Consider the following 16853-nt stretch of genomic DNA (forward strand, 5'->3'; position numbering starts at 1 on the left):
GATATAGTATATTATTTCAGCTAACAAGTTATCTTTCACAACAGAATTTTAAACAGGAGCTTAAATGATATAAAAAACAGTTTTCTGTTTATGGACTTAGCCCAAGTTCAGTCTTATTATCTGTGTGAGAAGGAAAGAATTCATGTATTTAACGTTTTACACATACTGTTTGTTATGGTCGACATGTAGATTTATGAATGTGAGTTCATAGGAAGGTAATGGGGGCAGGGGAAATGGGGGCAAATATGCATGACAAAGTGGGTCTGTTAATTTCCCTACGATTACAGGATGTTTTGACAGCTTTCAGTTTGTTTCCAGTGCCATTCACATGACTGAGAGTATGTCTGAAATGGCCAAGGAAATAGGATGATTTATGCTGTGAATGAGTTCTTAGCTGCCCAGTAGAGAAATCATTGAAACCACAGTAGGCTCGTCATATGGCCTTATGAGCAGAAAACTTCCTAATTTACCCAGTTTGGTAAAATTGACACACAAACACCAGTCAGTTGGTTTCCCAAGACACAGAAAAATGTCTTTTCTGTGGGGAAAGAAAACATTTGGCAACTAGTTTATTTTCACCGTGTTTGTTTTTAAAGGAAGTGCTGGTCTTGCCCTGGACAGATAGTTCAGTTGGTTAGAGCATCATCCCAATACACCAAGGTTGCGGTTTTGATCCTCAGTCAGGGCACATACAAGAATCAAACAGACAATGCTAGTCTCTACTGACAATGTTTACGTGGTAGGCGTCTACCTAGTAAACGAGAGATGGGTGGATGACTAGATGGGTGGGTACATCCATGGATGGCTGTCCATCTTCCTTACACTTGAGCCCATTTTGAATGTCCCAGTTGGAGAAAAAAAATTTTCCCCCATGAGCATCCTCCTTAGGGGCCTGCACTGCTGGTGCCATTTGGAGCATCAGTTTCCATGTCTTGTGGTCACATAGTCAGGATGTGACTAAACAGAAACTCTCCAAGTTAATTCAGAGTGCGTCTTTTTTACTATCTCCAAACTTAAAAATACCAGATAGGACAGCCTGTCCCACAAAAGAATCAAATATGCCATTACAGAAGCCAGTTAACAATTGGACTTGTTAGGTCCATGGGCCATGGGAGTCTATTAGGAGCAGAGGTTAAACTGAGTGTGTCCTTTCTGAAGGAGAACATGGAACTGAAGAAATCCCTGGAGTTAGAGGAGACCTCTGGAATCGGCTCTGTTGGTTCAGGGATTCCTTGGTACCTTTTTTTTTTTTTTTTACTTTTCTGGGTTTATGCCTTCTGCTGGTGTGTATCTTCTCTGTGACTCTCAGGAGGTTAGATCCATGCTAGGTTCTTATTTGAAAGAATGCTGGTTGAACGTGCGTATTTTGTCTGCCAAATTGCCAGTTTCACAATCAGACCACTGGCTCTCTCTCTAACATCTGATAACACAGGAAATAGAGGAGGGGAGGCTGATGATGAAATGAAAATGCTCTACTTTTAAATTGGACTAACATACGCTTCCTTTTACATATACAGCTGATGTTTGAGGCCGTGGCTAAAGTTAAAGCTTGCAGGTAGAAGAATATTAGCATTAACTGTTGTCTTTTATTTATTTATTTGTTTGTTTGTTTTTGAGCATGTGAAGTGTGAGGAAACAATTCTGTGGCAGGATGTGGCATTTGGCATTCCAAATGAAGTTAACCTGTTACTTGTTCTGAAACAGAGTCCCTCTTTCATTTCATAAAACTTTCTGAGTATCATTTCTCAAAGCCTCAGACTGTGACTATGGGTTTTTGTGTTATGTTTTTCAGGAAAAATGGAATGCCGAGATAATCATACAGTAATTTGGTGGCCTAAATGTTTATTTTGTAGTCACTTAGAATTTAGAGTCCCATAGGTTATAGAAATCCTTCAAGATCCCGCCTTCCAGGGTGTACATGTGATTAAAACTTGCCTGTACTATGGAAACTATCTAGCTTTCGAGTCTCTGATTGGAAAACAGAGTCAGGAACCACTAGTCAACAAGGTGGGGATACAGAATATTAACACTAGAAAAGGAAACTTCAGGATCATCTTTCCTGACCCCTTTAGTTTAAAATGAACAAAGTAGGACCCAGAGTGGATAGAGGACTTGTCCAGTGTTACACAGTAAGTGACAGAGATGAAACTGTTAATTTATGTTTATATTCAATAAATATTTATGGAGCTAATGGAGTGCCTGCCATGGGGGTGGCACTCTGCAAGGTCCTGGGAAGACTTGATGAAAAAGTCACACTCAATTATGGCTCTTGCAGAGTTTATGTGTCTAGAGGGAGGGGACCAAGTTGTCCCATTAGTTACTTAATGCCAGGAGTGTCCAGTGTAAACAGAAGTTAGGGATCTTTCTTTGAATAATAAAAGGGACTTGAGGTATCCCGCAGGCTCCTTTGATAGTTCCTTACAGTATCCATTAAGGAAAGAATGAGTTTCCTGAGCATCCATCTAGGAAGAGAGAAGAAAAGGCGTGGCTTGTAGTTATGACAAATATTATGCACTTGATTATCTAATGGTAACATAGAGCCCAAGTTAACCATGGCTTTCAGGCAGGGCAGTTGTTTTCCTGGAGAGTGATTTAGACAGTCTCGAATAGTCCTCTGAAGACAAGGAGCAATGGACAAAAGTTGCGACAATGGCAACAACTCAAGTTTAGGACGCCCTCATAATCCAAAGACTTACTGATCCTGAGAAAAATTTTTATTGGGACTTTATTTTAAAAGGTAAAACTAAAATTTAAGAAAGTAAATTTGATCATATAAACCGTTTTGATTATAATTTCAACTGTATGCTATTTCTTAAACCACACAAAGACTGAGTCAACTGTTCCTGGGTTTTATGCAAAAAGGGTTGAGTACATGTTTCTACACAATTTGATGCTTTTATAAGATAATATTCCTTAGTTCACATTTTACTTTTTAAAAATGACTGTAATTGAAATATAATTCACAACACATTTGACTTTTACAGTTTTCAAGGCCTCTTCTCAATTATTATGTACTAGTAGCCCATTGTGTGATATCGCGCGCAGTAGGCCACCCGTCGCTGCTGCGGGAGCTGGTGGAACCGCAGCACGCTCAGTGTTGCTTCCACAGGAGCCACGCTGCTTCCGCAGGAGGCAGGCCCGCCGTCTCCTCTCCAGGCTAAGCTGCAGAGGCTGCGGGCCGACCCCCCTGTCCCAGTCTGTGTCCGCTCTGGCTCCAGGGGGCCCGGCTGGAGCCGGGGCGCGGTGGCTCGCTGGCTCCCCGTCTCTGTCTCTGTCTCTGTCTCTGCTCCAGGCCTCACCTGCGCATGCAACCTCCTCCTGTCCAGTCATGACCTGTTATGGCATCCCAGCCTAATTTGCATATTCTCTCTCTCTCTCTCTCTCTCTATATATATATATATATAAATCTTGATAGAGCCTCTTGCTCTCTTTTTTTATCCAGAAGGTAGATTGACAAGTATTAATGAGGTGACATACAGCAGTGAATGGAGGTTTTTCTCTTCCTCCAGGAAACTGCAATGATTAAAAGAGGATTAAAGAGGAGATACCCTTCTCACAATGGATCCACTGTTATTTAACACAGTACCACCTAAAATGTTCTTCGTAGCCCAGCCGGCATGGCTCAGTTGTTGAGCATCAACCTATGAACCAGAAAGTCATGGTTCGATTTGCAGTCAGGGCACGTGCCCGGGTTATGGGCTCGATTCCCAGTGTGGGCGTGCAGGAGATAGCCGACCAATGATTCTCTTTCATCATTGATGTTTCTATCTCTCTCTCCCTCTCCCTGTCTCTCTAAAATTAATAAAACAATATATATTTTTTAAAATCCGTATCATCACCTGAGCCCAGTCTGCAGACTGCCAGACCCCATCACAGCCCAGGGCTCAGAGCTGGTCTCAGAGCACACACAGGAAGGCTACTACTGCCCAACAGGATCCAAACTTTTAAACCTGCTAGAGATTTTAGGAACACCACAGAAGTCAAACTCTCCAGGCCCTGAACACTTAAATGATCAAAGGCAGGTCAACAAAAAGGCAAGAAAACACAGGGTGGGGCAAGAGTAGGTTTACAGTTGTTCATATGGAACATAATTAATAAATAATAATACAATAAACTGTTGCACATACAACTGTAAACCTACTTTTGCCCCACTCTGTACTTATTAAATCTCAACTCAGTGAGGGCCCTCAGTGGGATTTTAAGAATTCGTTATCTCGTGTAATCCTTACTATTCTTATTTTCAGATGAAGGAGGTGGGGCTTGCAGAGGTTAAGTACACTGCCAGCATTACACAATCTCGTAGGGCTAGACTTCAAGCCCAGGCCTCCCTGATTTCAAAGCCGACTCTCTGAACGCAGGCTGCCTCTCCAGAGCCTACCCACCCGAGTCACTCCTGTAGGCTCAGGACAGGAGGACAGGAGGGAAAAGTAACAATGACATTAACCCTTTGAGTGCCAACCAATATCCTAGGGACTATGCTAAAATTGCCAAGGCATTTTTGCTGATTTTACAGCAGTTTAGGAAAAAAATTATAAATCTCAAGTAAATGAAGTTACATATTCAATATCTTCCACAAAATCGTCATCTTCACAGCAAGAATTGACATATTTAGCAATATCATCATCACTAATAAAAGCAGACTTAGAACTGGACTCCATTTGAGGCCTGCTTAGAAAGGCGAGTGTATTACTCTAGACTTGTTTGTTTGTAAGGAGAGAACCCCAGCTAGGGCAAAGGGGAATTAACCAAATGATGGGAAGGACGGGAGTGCAGTTGGTCCTCAGAGATAACCTGGAACCAAGGACTTGAACTTCATAAGATCACCTCATCACCCTTCTTTTTTTTGTGTCTCTCTGCATGTAGGTGTCATTCTCTAGTAAGTCAGCTCCAAAAGGGAGAATTATAGCCCCTAGGAGCTGTCACCTCACTCCTTTCAATTCCAGCTCCAGAGAGGAATTAATAATTGTTCTCTCTGGTCTAATTAGTTAAACTTGGGTAAGGTGCCTAACTCTAGGCCAGTTAGCTGTGGCCAGGGGATTGGCCCATGTAGATAGCCTGGGGTGTGAGATGTCTAAAAACTTGGCATCTTCCATTCAAACCACTTGGTGTGAGTGAGAGATCAAGAATTTTCCCAAAGGGGGACTGCTGTTCTGTTCTTGTCAAACAATGCAAAAGACAACCACCACAATGAGGGGTCTGGAAACATGCCTGAGGAATGGAAGAAATAACTGTGCCTGAGGATAGAAGAAATAAATAATAGAAGAAATAGTAGAATCATGGAATTTTGGGCTAGAGTGGAACTGAGGCTCAGCATTGTCAAGTGACTTGCCCACAGATACCCAGCTGGTCATGACAAAAGCCCAGGCCTCTAACTCTGAACTCAGAGTTTCATCCCTATGCTTTACTATCTTCATCAAGAAGAAAATACATACCAAGGAAAGCCATGATAATTACCATTAAACCTTTGAAGGACTCTTATGGAAATAAGAATGGTGTTGTTTGATGATGCTCCAAAGGGCAGGTTAGGATTCATGGACAGTGATATCTGACAAGCAGAATTCTACTAGACTTAAGGAAGAAGTTAACCTCTGTGATGCCTTAACAATGGAAAGGCTGCCTCAGGAGGTAGTGCCCGGAGGCCCTCATCATTGGAAGCCTTCAGGTTAAAGTTGGATGAACGTCTGCCAATGATACTGTAGAGGGAATCCCTAAAATCTCTTCCCCAGAAGCACTGCAAAATAAAAACATGGACATTGTTGCTTTTCACTGTTTTTCTTCCACCAGTTATAGAACTGATTTACCGTGCTAAATGCCGTGCTAACCATTTTATAATAATGATCTCATTTAATCTTAACCTATAAGATAAATACTGTTATTATCTCTACTAGAGGCCCGGTGCATGAAATTCGTGCCTGGGTAGGGTCCCTAGGCCTGGCCGGCGATCGGGGCCCATTAGATTCTCTGCCTCCTCGCCTCCCTGCCTCCTTCCTTTGCTCCCTCAGTGCCCCGCCGCCGCCGCTACTGCTGGTCGTCTTCCATGTTCCACACCACCCCCTGATGGTCAGCGCACATCATAGCGAGTGATCGAACTCCCGGTCTCCCGGTCAAACTCCCGAGGGGACACTTTGCGTATTATCCTTCCTTTTATATATATAGATTTTGCAGATGAGGCACAGAAACAGTAAGTTACTTTCCCAATGGCTTATGGAGAATTCAGGTTTGCTCCCAAGCCTCTACTCTTAACCACTGCATTCAGTGGCTTCTCAAAAAATATTTGTTTCTAGTCCCATTTGCACAATGTCTCTACCAAGTGTTCTCAAAATGTGATCTCCTCACAATACCTTCATCAGAACCATATATTTTTTGTTTTGATGAAGAACCAAATATTTTGAACCTCATATTTTTGTAAATACTCTTGTTTCCCATGGATAATTGAAAACCTCCTTTTTTTTTTTTTCAATATTCATGCTCCTCGGCTCCCCCAGTTACTTAATGAACCAGACTGTCTGGTGGAACGGACTGGGTATATGTATTTTTTTTTTTTTTTTTTGCAACAGAGGTCAGCTTTTATTGACTGTGTTACAAAAGAGCTAGTTTAGTCAAAAAGACCAAAGCCCATGTCACCCTCAGACTTCTCAGATTCTTCTTTCTTTGCTTCCACTTCCTTCTCCTCAGCTGGGGCAGCAGCAGTGGAGGACCTCCTGCTGGTGCAGCACTAGCTGCAGGGGCAGGTCCACCAGCCCCTACATTGCAGATGAGACTCCCAATGTTGACATTAGCCAGAGCCTTTGCAAACAAGCCTGGCCAGAAAGGTTCAGCATTTACACCAGCTGCTTTAATGAGGGCATTGATCTTATCCTCTGTCACCATCACCTCACTTCATTGTCGTGCAGGGTAAGGGCCGAGTAGATGCAGGCGAGCTCTGAGACTGAGGCCATGGTGTGGGTGAGTGCTGGGCGAGCGCTTCCGGGAGCGGTGCTAGTCGCTGGATGAAGTGAGGGCCTCACCCCAACGCAGCCTTAGCTCCCTCGGAAGAATCGAGCACCTACCTTACTGGCAGCTGGGGAAAGAGGGTATATGGATTTTTTAACAAGTACCCTAGGTGATTCTAATGGGCACTAAAGTTTTAGAATTGTCCATTGCTTTCCTGGGAAGGTTAGAGGGAAGATCAGATACTAAAAGGCCTCCTACTTACCTAAGCAGCTTAGACTGCTCTGAAGGCCTTGGGGAGACATTGAAGGGCTGAAAGTCAGGGTTAACATCATCAGAATTGATTTTTTTTTTTTTACAGTAGGTTCAGTCTGGTGGCTATGTGGGCAGGGCTGGAGGCTATTTGTGTCTTCCAGGGTGATGTGGGCCTGAGCTCAACAGAGGCAGTGAGAATGGAGAGGAAGAGACACTTTGGAGAGATGAAAAGCGAGCAGACTCAGCCTGGTGGGTGAGTTCAGTCCATAAGAATGAAAGATGCCTCCTATGGGACTGGCATGCATATAGAATTCAGAAAAAAAGCACTTTCAACAGGGTGGTCAGTTGAAAACTGCATGGAGGAGATGGCACCAAAGTAGAGGGTTGGATTTCAGAGGCATTAGTGCGAATGGGAGGGAATGATGTCCCAGGATGAGGGAACACCTTGGGCAAGATAGAGGGGCAGGAAACCACAGAATGCATTTTATTGGAGCTAAGAAGTGGTTGGGGAGGGAGAGTGGGGGGAAAATTACAAAGATTAACTTGAGTCAGTGGGATAAGGACCTTCAGCAGAATAAAGAGCTTGTCCCCAATGAACACTAGACTTAGCAGAGTGGTCACTTCGTAAGTTACATAAATGCAAAATCACTATGTTGTACACCTGAAACGAATATAATATTGTATGTTCATTATGATTGGAAAATTAAAAAAAAATTAAAGAGCTTTGTCCCTCTTATCCCAGAGGGCTTTTTGTTGGTTGGGGCTTTTGGAGAGACTGTTTCAGCCCAGTGACAGGGCTGGCCCTAATTTTTGAGGCAGCCTTTCCCCCAATGTCAGTTGGACATAGAGCTGAATGCATTTAGATCCTACTTACATGAGAAATGAGATTTTCTGATTGGAGGTTATAGTAAATTTCCACAGGCTAGTGTATTTTGTTGAGATAGCATCAAGTACTAAGTTCCTCTGACATATCCTCGCCCTTTGATTCTTATCACCAATCCCCCTTTACTATCAGTAGTTATTCACCCTACAGATCTTAGGCAGTGTGTTTGCACAGGCCTCATCTCATCTGTGGTGTGGGTGGGGAATGGTGGTCGGCTGGAATGACAAAGACTGATGCCAGTGTTGCCTATTGAATAAACAGTGGAAATCCCAAGGGGTATATGGCGTGGGATTGTTTGTTCCTAAGTCTGCAATAGCCTGTCGGCACAGAAATGTACGGAGTGGTGGTCAGGACATTGAATAGTTCTGGCCATGCAGCCGTGCCATGCTGGGGGCGAATAGCCTGAAATCTGTGGGTGCTTTTCTGGATGCTGTGAAATGCCATGATGGTCCTAAGAAGCTGAGGAGCAGCCCTGTCTCTTTTGTGTCTCTAGCCTTGACTCTACCACCCAAGTCCCTCTTCTTTAGATTCTAGTATCCATGGTTTCTCCTCTCTCTGGAGTCCTATGGAACTCATTTGTTGGATATCCAGAGGAAACAGGCTTTTATCTCATCACTTTCTGAATTTTGGGTTGGTTTCCCAGCCAGAGTGTAAATTCCTTAGGAAGAGGCCATGGATTATCCTTCTATAGGGTTCTCCATTGTGCCTAGGGACAGTGTGGGCACACAGAGATTTTAGTAACGGCTTTTTGCTTGGTTGTCTGTTTGATTGAAGTCTTGGAGCACAGATTTATAGTTGCTTTCCTACCGAAGCAGCTTTAAAACAGAGTGATAAAATTACTCTCTCAGTAGGATCACAGCCATTATCTGTCACAATTGTGCATTCACTGCCTACATCCTGAGTTGTTGGGGGGAAAAATGCTTTCAGAATCAAATGCAGTTTCATATTTGCTTCAGGTGAGCCTGCTTCCCTCCCATTAATATATAGTTATTAAACACCCACTCAGTGAATTTAGTGAGGACTTGGTGCTATATTAGTTGCTGCAGCGGCATTATGGATTCTGTAGAAAACATAGGCCCTCCACTCAAGAATCCACAGGAGCGAAGCTGGCATGCGGGCACTGGTCTGTTAATAGCTGGTTTCAGCATCTGGGACTTACTGCCCATCGGGAAGATGGGAGCAGGTTTCATCCTTACCATTTTCTCCTGTGCTGTTAGAACTAGTGCCCTAGTTCCCTACTGTTGCATCAGGTCAGCATTTGAACAAGGAAAAGGAAGTTAAAAAGGCCCTGGATATGAAGGTAATCAGTTGGCCAAGGCAGAAAGATTTGGAGTCAGGTGGGCCAAGGTTCTAGTCTGGCTTTGGTAACCAGTTCTAGATTTGGGGGCAAGGCTCTCCAAGACTCCATTTCATCATCTGTAAAACGAGGTGCAAATGCCCACCTCCTGGGGCTATCAGGAAATGTAACTGGCTCCAGCCTCACCCAGGCTGGTCTCTGCTCTTTTGTCAGCATCTGTCTGCATGGTTTATTCTCCCTTCTCTGTTCTCATGGCTATGTAAGCCCCAATCATTTCTTGTCACAGAAACTGTATCTTTTATTTTTTAAGTTTTAGAAATCTCTTAAAATTATAAAAGTAATACATTCTTTTTTTTAAAATATATTTTTATTGATTAAGATATTACATATGTGTCCTTATCCCCACGCTATCCCCTACCCCCCCCCCCCTGCCCTCCCCCTCTCCCGTCTGTGTCCATTGGTTAGGCCTATATGCTTGCATTTAAGTCCTTTGGTTGATCTCTCTCCCTTACCCCCACCCTCCCCTACCTTCCCTCCAAGGCCCGACAGTCCAATCAATGCCTCTCTGTCTCTGGATCAGTTTCTAACCATCAGAGGTCTGTAGAGGAAAGAGTAAAAATATTCATTTTACTTCCCCAAATCTTTATTCTATCCCTTAAACGTTAACTACCATAAACAGTGGGGTGTGTATCTTTCCAGACCATTTTAATGAATTTATATAACATTCACAGAGGCATTTTTTCACAATTAATAGAGTCATTGTGTATGTATTATTCTGCAACTTATTTTTTCAATGAATTGATCCTTTTCTGTGAATTTATAACACCTACACATGTGGATCTATATAATTTTTATAGATCATCGTGTTTATTATGTAGCTTGATTTTTATCTTAGCTCATCAACACCTGTCTTCTAATTGGCTTCTTGTTTCCATCTCATACCTCTCCAGCCCTTCCTCCACCAGAATGAGTTCTCTAAAATCCAAATGGGGAACCAATGACCATAGGATAGTTCAATGCTCTCTACCATCTGGGCCCTGCTGACTTCTGCAATTTTATTGGAGTACTTCTTAGATTTTTTTTTTCTTTTAGCAGCAGTGGCTTTTTGTCCTCTGAAAAAAACCTATGTACACCCCAATATATTAAACATGGAGCTCCTGGGTTTCCCGTGTACATATGTCAGGTCCTCTAGACCTCAGCTGGCTCAGGCACCCTGCCCTGTCACCCAAGCCCCATTCTCCATCCTGTTACATTTTCTGTCTTAGGGCATGTTGGTCCTTCTTGAGATTAGCCTCAAAAAGACCGATATAACAAACCTTCTCAGATTCTCTTTATTCATTATGGTCCTGCAACCGAATACTTAAAAAAAAAAGCCATTGGAAGCTTTCTGTTAACCTTCTTTCCTGAAGTAAAATGAATTTCAGATTTTTGTTGACATGTCCTGAATGATTCTAAGATGTCCTCTCTCAGACATGGAGATTTGGAGAGCTTGTCGTTGTCACTTTTCTGTCCTCTTTCATGGTGAACACATGAAGCATTCTCCGGTTGTTGAGCCTTTCTCTTTGTTCTGGAGTTGTTATGCTTAGATCTCATGACCCAAAGACAGTGAGGTCCTTGAGAAATGAAGCAAGAAGACCAATCAGAGGACAGCTGTCCATGAGCTAAAATAGAAAGCAAGCTGCAAAACAGAATCTATCCAGCTGGGTCGTCTGTGTATCTAGCTCGCTGCCTGGAATGTGGTAAATACTCAATAAACTTTTCATCCCTGGAATGCATGTCAGGTATGACAATTCCCTCTGCGATGAGGGTGAGGAGATGCAGTTATTTCCATTGCAGGAGCTACGAGGCCCATCATTTGTTGTCAATCTAGTTTTAGAAGTGGCACCAGGGACCCGAGGGAGGTGAGGATGGTCCCCAGCTTTTCTTGCTGAACTACAGTCCTGGCTGCCTCTACTCCAACCTTCATGGACCTGAACAGAGTTGGGGAGACTTGGAGGTGCTCTCGCTTTGCTAAATTCACACCAGTGACAGGTTTGTACATCGTGAGTTTGATGACCACTGGAATGACCACCCCACAACCACACTGAGATCATTATAGATTCTATATTGATCATCTAAGAAACTCTGAAAAAAAATCGACATAAATAACTTGCAAGCTGAATTTTGTGGCTTTTGTGGATATATTTATTTATATTTTTCAAAAGAAGTAAGTCTACTGCCCTAAGATACTAAAAATGACATTCTTTGCTCCGCTCCCTTTGACCACAAAGCCACACATATGCATCATTACCAGGAGGCTGTGCTGGGGAGTGCAATCTTCCTACTGATCTTTAAAAAAGCAAAAACAAACGGAAAGCCAAGAACTCCAGTGTTGGTTGCCTGTATTTACTGATGAGACCCTGCATCTCTTATAAAGGACTTGAATCTCATCCTTGGTTTGTCTTGTTAATTTGCAACATGATATACCGTTAGAGGGTGTCACCTCCAATGCTCCGATCGGTGATTTCTGTGATCATATTTAAGTTTTCTACATTTTATGCTTCTTGGGACGTTTTTCCCCTTAATATGGATTGTGTTTGATTGGCTCTTATCTTTTTCAGACATTGGAAGTTACTCATCCTGCCTTAATTTTTGCCAGTTGTGCCTCAAAAGTTTTTCTTAAGATGGGTGACACATGTTCATTGGTTTTGAATTCATTGGACTTTCTTTTTGACTATTGCTACACACTCTCCCAAGTAACGTAGAGCATGCATTTCCCCAGTCCCCCTCCAGCACTGCCTGGGCTCCCCCTCCCATGGTCTGGAATAGTGGGACATATTGTAAAGTGCAGCTTGCCTGCTCCCAGGTCAGACTTCGTTGATGGACCAAGGCATCTGTTCTCATTGAGTGGGGATTTGGCCTCCGCAGTGGTCTCACTCAGGGTTCTAGGCATCCACCCCATTCCACTGATGTTGGCACTTGAGAGAAAACCAGTATCCCCTGTCTGGTCTAGCACTTCCCCCACATATGTTATTTCACTTAGTATGTAAGATTTCTCACTTCTAGGCATATCAGATATTTTGGCAACTATTTGGAAATAGCCCTTTGTCCACCAACCTCCCCTCTTCTCCCGCCCCCTTCCTTCCAGTAGCTGTCAGTGGTCTTGGATGGAAAAGAATGACTGAAAACCTCAAAGAGCTGTCTTTCATTGCTTTTCACAACACCTGATTGGTAGGAGCATTTAGGGGAGCCTTCTTTATCATTTGGGGTGAAATTCAGCCATAAGTCCTAAGCGGCAGAATTGCACTGGGAGCAAGTCAGTTTCCAGGAATCTCAAAGTGTGTGTCCTCTGGTGAGGTGTACCAGTTCTTAGTGATAAAAGTGAACTATTAGCCATTAGTCTAGTTTCTGGTGTTGAGACCGGGATGGGCTTCATTCATTTCCTATATATATAGACACAACCTTGAGTGTTCATTCAGAGAAAATGCATTAAGATTTTTCTGACATTTTGGTATAGGACATCTGCTATACCAAGGAATCAGAGAAGTAAAGATCTTGAGGTGCACAGGAGTAATGAGATGAGTACAAATCTCCTTTTTGAAATTAGAATTTTCTGCCTTAGCTTGGGGTTGTTATCCTGGGGCATCTTGCAAGAGATGGTTGTCGGACTTAGCCTTGTCTTTATTTTAATAATTTCCAACACAGGGCCCAATCCTTAAGACTTCAGCAATGTATGGCCACCAGCAGAGGCAGAAAGTATATGGTGCTAAGTGTCTAGAAACCACTTCAAATGTCTATTTTTAGAACATTTTTACATTCTGTTTAAATGTAGTTTTTCAAAATAGATGTTTAATGGTTATCTTCTGAATAGCTTGGATTTTCAACTATAGAGAAAAACAGCTTTTTAAAAAAAGTAGATTATGTCAGAGGGGAAGAAGTATCTAATTCTGTGTGATGGTTGCTATGGTGATGATTGAATGTAAATTTCAGTTTATATAAAACCCTGTGAAGGGTTTGATTAGAGGCCAGAGTCAAGGCTTGGTGTCAGTTGGTAAGTGGCTAAAAAGCATCTATTAATGAGGCCCCCCCAAAAGATGGGGTGACACAGCTCTCTATCCACCCAGGTGTCATGTCATCACAGACTAATTTTGTAATGATGACCAAGGCAATACAAATTAGAGCAGGGAATGAAAAACCTTGCTTCTCTTCTCCCTTGACAATTTTTTCTTTGAGTAAATTGAAGATGAGAGAGCTTCCTCCAGAGGAGGCGGGTCTTGCCAAGGTGAACTCCCATGTGCCAGTATCATTGGCTTTAAGTAGGCATTTGGTATGGGAAAGGAGATTCAAGCATCTGCTATAGGAGCTGGGCTGAGTGACCTTTACAGACACTCCAACCACGATTTCCCATCTTTTGAGTGCTTGCTCAAACTAGCAAGAAGGAAAACTGAACGAACAAACAAACAAACAAACAGCCCTAGCCAGTTTGGCCAGTAGTTAGAGCATTGGCCTGCAGACTGAAGGGTCAGGGGTTTGCTTCCGGGTCAAGGGCACGTTCCTCTGTTGCAGGCTGGATCCCTGGCTCAGGTTAGCGCCTGTGTAGGAGTGAACCCCTCCTCCCTCCCTTCCACTCTCTCTAAAAATCAATGGGAAAATATCCTTGGGTGAGTATTAAAAACAAGCAAACAAATAAACAAACCCTGGCAGAGGGGTTAATAACATCATGGTACCCTAAAGCTTCAGGCATTAGAATTCTAAATGCACCTGGAGAGCAGACTTTTGCCTCTTAAATTATGCAATTTAATCTAAAAAGGAACAGTTAAGGATCAGTGAGTAACTGAGCTAACTAGAACAGGTGTTTGTTTATGTAAATCCTACTCTTCAGTGCCACCTGCTTAATTCTTTAGTATTTATGTGTAGTTGCTTTAATAGTACCCCCCTATATTTATTTATTATTTATATTTGTGTGTGTATATTTTTAAAAGAGAAGATTGAGAAAGCATACCAATTGCTTTCCATTCATCATGTCTATAGAAACATGGCTCTTCAAGTCCAGGCAAAATGCCAAGTCATCACTGCCCACCTGGCTAATTGCAGACCAAAGCAATGAAGACAGGCTTAGTCAATCTCTGCTATGAACATTCAGGATAATTATCAGTGTCTCAGTTTCAGTTGCCCCTACGCATGTCCTAAGTGAAATGGGGAAGTCATTGAATTTGATAACCTTCTAGCTCTTTTTCCTTCAACCTTTTCCATTATGATTCACTGCTCAGCAGCCTCCTGTTTCAGCATCTTTTTTTTTTTTTTTAAATATATTCTATTGACCTTTTACAGAGAGGAAGGGAGAGGGATAGAGAGTTAGAAACATCGATGAGAGAGAAACATCGATCAGCTGCCTCCTGCACACTCCCGACTGGGGATGTGCCCGCAACCAAGGCACATGCCCTTGACCGGAATCGAACCCGGGACCCTTGATTCCGCAGGCCGGTGCTCTATCCACTGAGCCAAACCGGTTAAGGCTGTTTCAGCATCTTTATGTCCAAAGTCACCCACTCTGCCTGTGGAAACACCCTGATAGAGTCCTCTTTTTGCTCAACTAGAAATACTCCAGTTCCAGAATGATCTTTCTCTTCAACACTCTTCCAAACTTAGTCAAAATCCCCTCTCCAGAGAGGCTGATCTGAGCATAACACAAGAAGGTAATTGGGTTAATGGTTATCCCTTAATGATTATCCTTAATGGATTGTCTAGTGGAGTGCAGAGACTGTGTTCTCAGATTTCCTGTCCAGTTTTTCTCTGCCTTTGAGGCAAATACAAAAGTCAGATTTCAGATTTGTTTGGGCTGAATTATGTCCACCTCCACCCCCCCCCCCCCCCCCCCCCCCCAATCCCATGTTGAAATCCTAATCATTAGTACCTCAGACTATGACGGTATTTGGAGATAAGGTCTTTCAAGAGGTAACTAAGGGGAATGTGAGCTCATTAGGGTAAACCCTAATCCAATATGACTGATGCCCTTATAAGAAGAGATTAGGACCTAGATGTGTGTGCTCAGAGGAAAGACCATTTGAAGACACAGCAAGAAGGCAGCCAGCCATCTGCAAGCCAAGGAAAGAGGCCTCAGAAGAAACCAAACCTGCCAACATCTTAATCTTGGACTTCTAGCCTCCAGCACTATGATAAAAATAAGTTTCTTTTATTTAAGCCATCGCATCCGTATTGTTTTGTTATGGCAGCCCTAGCAAACTAATACAGATTTATAGATGGATAACATTTGTAGGTGGCTAGGTAGTTATTACACTGAGAGGCAGAATTCAGAATTATCATAATGATCTGATTATAAGAATTATAAGAATTATTCAGAATTATCTTGATCCAGTTCAATTTGGATGATCCTAAGTTCTGCTCCTAGGTCCACAAAAGCAGTTCAACTAACACAGCATGGCAGAAATCCCCTGTGGCATTAACTTGTGAAAATGAACTGCAGGTTATAGATGACTACTTGACTGATAAGGAACCAACAGTATGATGTTGCCACTGAAAACTATGACTATATTAAGCTACATTAATAAAAATATAGCTCCCCAATCTTGGAATATTATAATTTCACTGCATTCCACCAAGTATGGTGTTTCATTCTGGGTGCTACCTTTTTACATATGACTTATGTATTTATGGTTCCAGACAGGGCATTCACACCAGACAGCTATTGTTGTGTTGGCTACTGTCATTTTTTTATTCGACAATTTAAGGGAAAAGAGTTCAGTGCCCCTGACTAAATAGTCAGGCATTGCATGTTTAAAAATTCTTGCAGCACACCAGTTGAAAATTTCTGTAAATAGAGAAGTGGAAAGAACCTGGGGCCCTGATGATGTCATTGAGCCCTTATATTAGCCAACCCCCAACTGCTGTACTTTCTGGTCTGAGAGATAAATGTCCTTATTGTTGAAGGCATTTTAAGTTGGGATTTCCTTTATTGCAGGAGAACCATTTTAACAGATTCTACAGGGTTGGCCAAATATAAAGATGAGCTTTCACAGATAATTCCAAACGCCCATCAGTGGAGTGGACCCTTTTAAGAAGGGAGCTTTTGTTACAATAAGTGTTCAAATAGAAGTTGATCATGATTTTTAAAAATCCTTTATTGAGTGGAATTTTGCTCTAACTTATTCTTAAGTATCTTTTAAGCCCTGGTGATCTAATACCCTATATAATAAAAGCCTAATATGCTAAGTGTCCAACCGTTCGACCGGTTGCTATGATGGGCACTGACCACCAGGGGGAAGATGCTCCGATGGGTAGGTTAGCTTGCTGCTGGGGTCCGGCCAATTGGGACTGGGCGATACAGGCCGGACATGCCCTGGAGCCCTCCCACGGTCCCTCCTTGGCCCAATAGTGCACCGGTGGGGTCTCTTGGCCTGGCCTGTGCCCGTGCCCTCTCGCAATCCGGGACCCCTAAGGGGATGTCGGAGAGCCGGTGTCAGCCCAATCCCTGCAGGCCAGGCCGAGGGA

The 16853-nt window shown here is 42.8% G+C and overlaps 1 protein-coding gene and 1 pseudogene across 1 annotated transcript in view; one reads left to right on the plus strand and one right to left on the minus strand.

The window, feature by feature from the left end:
- The window catches only part of PIK3AP1 (phosphoinositide-3-kinase adaptor protein 1), a 100729-nt gene that overhangs the window by 15986 nt on the left and 67890 nt on the right, over nucleotides 1–16853 (plus strand). The window lies entirely within an intron of this gene.
- LOC106724620 lies at nucleotides 6533–7050 on the minus strand (annotated as a pseudogene).

This window comes from Myotis brandtii, unplaced genomic scaffold, assembly GCF_000412655.1.
Source record: "Myotis brandtii unplaced genomic scaffold, ASM41265v1 scaffold902, whole genome shotgun sequence".
In the NCBI taxonomy this organism is placed as follows: Eukaryota; Metazoa; Chordata; class Mammalia; order Chiroptera; family Vespertilionidae; genus Myotis; species Myotis brandtii.